The sequence below is a fragment of the Belonocnema kinseyi genome, chromosome 1 (genome assembly GCF_010883055.1).
Source record: "Belonocnema kinseyi isolate 2016_QV_RU_SX_M_011 chromosome 1, B_treatae_v1, whole genome shotgun sequence".
NCBI classification, from domain to species: Eukaryota; Metazoa; Arthropoda; class Insecta; order Hymenoptera; family Cynipidae; genus Belonocnema; species Belonocnema kinseyi.
The window spans coordinates 153,081,490-153,086,338 of record NC_046657.1 but is presented as its reverse complement, the minus strand read 5'-3'; positions in this window follow the sequence as shown (position 1 = coordinate 153,086,338).

Here is a 4,849-nt window from a genome sequence, read left to right as displayed (position 1 = left end):
ACCGCTCTGAACTCGTTTTTTTCCATTTTTCTTAACGAACATTTTTTTTTTCAATTGGTTATAAAAACACGTAAACTCAGAAGATGTGGACTGTGACTGCACTATATATCTAGTCGAGAGTGGTGCTGACTGAAAACGGATGATTTGGAGCGATTCGCGCGCCATCTGTTGGTCATTCTAAGGACTTATTGAACTACCCTCGTACCAAGAGGGTGGAGAGTGGGTAGTGCACCCAAAAACAGCGCTCTCCGTTCCTTCTTAAAGTGCAGGCCACTGGATTGTTTAGAAGTTTTTCTGTTAGCTTGGAGTGACTCTCGTTCCTCGCTCGACAGCAGCACGCGCATGCTAGATTAATTTGTGTGTACCATCCAAAACTAACGAAATTGTTTTTTCTATAGCATTTTGAATTTGTGGCGAACTTGTAATTTTTTATTCTGCTTCCACCGCCGAGAGTAGTAGAAGTGTGTCCTCTAACAATTTTAGAATCGCCGTACATCTATAATATCCAAATGTCCATTTATCTAATTTACTCAAATCAATGTTTTCTTGTGTCATTCGTGCCAGCATCGTTTGACTTTGTTTTACCTATCTGTGATCAAAATGTTTGTGTGTTTATTGTTTCGGATTTAAAATCGCGTTTACTCCTTTCGCTTATGTTATTTCAACGCCATGTCCTTTTAACCTCTATTTTCTTTCGGGTCTATGAAATTTTGACTTGACGTTCCGTATTTTTCAATGAAGCAATCCTTCTATCCCGTTAAGCCATTTGGACGGCAACGAGCGGTCGTTGTTTGGTCGTCTCTCCAAAGCTGAATAGAAGGACTCGGGCTTTGCTATCTGACGTACCTCGCTACCTTTAAAAGCTTTCCCTGTACGTTAGATTAATTACTTTTCATTTAATCAACGTTATATTCGGTTGGGCCATTTGGATGGCAACGCACATCGTCTATTGGTACTCTCACCAAATCTGGATCGAAGTCCTCGCGCCCCGCTAACTGGTGTACATCGCGACCCCTTTTTATTGTTGGATACTCTCGTCCTATTAGGAGAAAAAACCGCAAATCCCACGTATAACCCCCATTAATGAAACAGTAAACCGCGTATTAATAATAACGAAATGTTTCCTGATAGGCCATGGGCAGCCACGAGCTAAGCCAATACCGAATTCGGCCGCGAAGGAAAGAATTAGGCGCTGCCAGGACAACGAAAGTTCTGAAAACTAAACCTGCACAACCTGCCATCGCACTGTCTGAATCCGTTCCACCTGAACTCGCGCAACTGGACGTCGCGTAACCCACGTTTGTTGAGCCGCAATTTGCGCGGCCTACACCCGCGGCCCCAAACCCCTTATCGGCCGTCGACGACCTTCGTGATATCCCTTTCGAATTATCTCTTCCCCATTATCTCCGTAACGTTATAGCAGGATCGGAACGAAGGAGCAGATCCGATCATGAAACGCTATCACCACGAGCCTAAATTGGTCGTCACTACGACCGATTGGGGGAACTAAAATTGAGGGAACTGGGGGAACTAAAATCGCAAACCGCCGTGCGGGCGGGACACTTAACATTAAAATAATGTACACATTATTGTTGTTAATAATTTGTAATATCGTTTATTGATATCATTACATACGACAATTGAAGTATACAATGAAATCAATAAATATCATTGTAAATTATTACAATTGTTATAAATCTATTGTTAACAAATTATCTTCTCTATCGTCGCTCATTACAAATCCCTAAAGGTATTGTGGCGTTTTCTTCTAATTAGAAATAGATTAATATAAAAAGGTGTGAAAATTGTTATTTATATGGATAAATGAATTTGAAAATTCTATCACTAAATGCATTATAAGTAGGACAAACATTATGCAAGAAATGTTTGTGAAAAGTTAGTGCCAAAAATTTAATAATTTATGCCATAAGTTTTGAGTTTAGGGTTTACTTAAGGTTTATTTTAAGAAATTTTTCAATTTGCACTTACCTTATTAGGTTATTATTCTGTTTTCAAATTAAAATTCGTCAACAGTGCTATCATACTAATCATTTTAAAGTACACTAAACTTTCGCAAACTTAATATTTTCAAAGTCCCTAGAAAGGACCCCAGATTGACCTGGGTCTGAAGTCAGATTTTCTCCCGGAGGTTCCTATGCTGGCTTAACCGCCGTGGTTTACTCATAAACAACGTTGAATTTTTAACGAGTAATTGAATTTCCAACTGGAAATAAAAAGAATATTTAAAGCAATTCTCCATATTGAAAAAACCAACAATTCAGTGAACTAAAGAATAGACATTCAAAATTTGAGTTATGCATATAGAAATTTAATTAAAGCCACTAATCTATATTAAATGATTTAAAAAACTATTACTTGACACGAATCTGGCTGCGCCAACTGAACTAACCTCGCCGTCAGCGTTTAGTGGAAACCTTTTATGTAGATGGGCCATATTAACAGCCTTAATAATTTCAAAGTTGTCGAGTATCCCACTATACGCTTGGTAATGGTATGTTTATTATATGTAGACCCACCATAAAAATTATTCAAATAAAAAACTCTAATTCATGGCGAAAATGATATAAAAGAAAAAGGAGAAGGAAATAATATAAAAAAATCCATTTAATAAAAGAACGACGAATAACATAATAATATCTATCGACAAGTGTTACATCATAACAGCATAATCATGTACGCAACATTATATTTCTAGAAAATATCATTAAACTGATTAGGTTTTATGACTGGTGGGCAAAACGTAGTTTGTTTTTACAACACGCTAATCAACTTACCAACAAAATCGTATAACTACCATCTAATTTATTGAAAAATATAAATGTTCAACCAAAATTGAAATATTTAAGTTTGCATTTAAAAAATTAATTTTTTACAAAAAGACGAATTTAAATCAAAATAGATCAATTTTCAACCAATAAGTCAAATTTTCATCTAAGAGGATACATTCTTAAACCAAACAGTTGAATTTTTTTCCAACAAAAAGATTTTCATTAAAAAAAAATCTGCCCACTGCGTTGGCGCATTCTCATCATAACTATTTTCATTTAATTTCCTTTTCTTCTCGCGTCTGGGATTTAAAAAAAAAAATTTTTTTCATGTTTTTAATGCTATTTTTTTATCTCTTTTTCAAATTGAAGCTAATTAAATTATGAAGAGGTCTGTCGAGGCCGATTTTGCTAAAAAGGCTCTGTTTGTTATTCAAGTAGCAAAATGCCAAAAACCATGATTTTTTATATTTGAGCTGCCTGTTCTGCAGAAATCATTGATTTTACCTCAAAAAGGTGAAAAATGGATAGATTCACAATCGATTAACAAATCCTAATCACTTAGCTGAAGTTTGCGCAACCTGTTCAATTGTTATAAACAAACTTATGAACAAAATCGATTATTGCTGCACATTGCAGCCTGGAAGTTCTTTTTATCACGTTTTTCTCGCAAAATGGAGTGAAATTAATGTTTTCTTGAAATCAAACACTAAAGTATAATTTTTTAAATTGCTAGAAACAAATTTCATAAAAAAATTTAATAAATAAGCGCCTTTGTATATATAAAACACATTTTTTCTACGCAATCATTAGGTTTGCCTTTAAAAGTGAAAATTCCACGACAGAAATGGACAATCAAACCATTTACAATTGTTATAAACAATACTCATTAACAAATGCATAAAACGGTCACTCTTTAATAGAAAAATTCTATTTTTTTGCATAATTGATCATTTGATCCCTAAATTAATATTCTGATGAAGGAAACTGACGTTTGACAATATTTTTCATTTCTTTTAGCAATTGTGTTCAAAAAATGCATTAAATAGATGCTTTCAAATAGAAAAATCATTTTCTTGATGAAATGTTGATTATATCATAAAAAATGAAACTCTTAGGACTCAAGAGTCGTAAATAATGAAAGTCGGGAAACACAAAAATCCAATAGATGCGTACGTGAACTTTTTAATGTCCTTCCAAAAAAACAGCGTAGCAATTGAACGTTGAGTGACGAGAAAAATATGAGAACCGGAACAAGTAAAAAACGAAACAACTGAAAATCGCTTTTATCTCTTGATTTTCAGTTGCTTCGTTTTTCACTTGTTCCGGTTCTCCCATTTTTCTCGTCACTCAACGTTCAATAACTACGCTGTGTTTTGAAAGGACATTGAAAAGTTCACGCACATATCCATTGGTTTTTTTGTTTTTTCCCGACTTTCATTATTTACGAATCTTGAGTCCAAATAGTGAGGATTATTTCTCATAAAGTGCAGATATGTAAATACTTTGTTTTATTGTTTTTCTGGTGGTACTTTGAAGTTATATTAGTTGCAAGTTTCAAATCATTCCTTCATACTTTTCAATCGAAAACCTTATTTTCGATAAAATTCATTGTTCTGACAATGAATGAATTTAAAGTTCCGAAGCAAGTTCTTTGTGATTTTCTCATCACAAGTGGCGACAAAGATAGGGAAAAACTTCTGAGCTATATGAAAGTCAATTACGGTATCAAAGACGAATGTCTGAAAGCAATGGAAGATAAGTTATCTCATTTCATGTTCACATTTGAACAAAAGTGGAAAAAAAGCTTTTTATAACATAACAACGTTTACGGTCAGGTTTACGTAGTACCTGCTTTCATATTTCTCTGTTCAATTTGTTGGAGTTTTTCCCGGTAGAAGACCTTGAGATGATTTCGAGAATAGCTCAAAATCAACAAAGAGACGAAAAATGCTCTGGATGCATCTGGACATAATTCATACAACCAGTCTTTCACTGATCCTAGTAAATCTGATTCAAGCATCTTAATTTTTTGGATGGTACCGCTAGCATTGGAGATGATA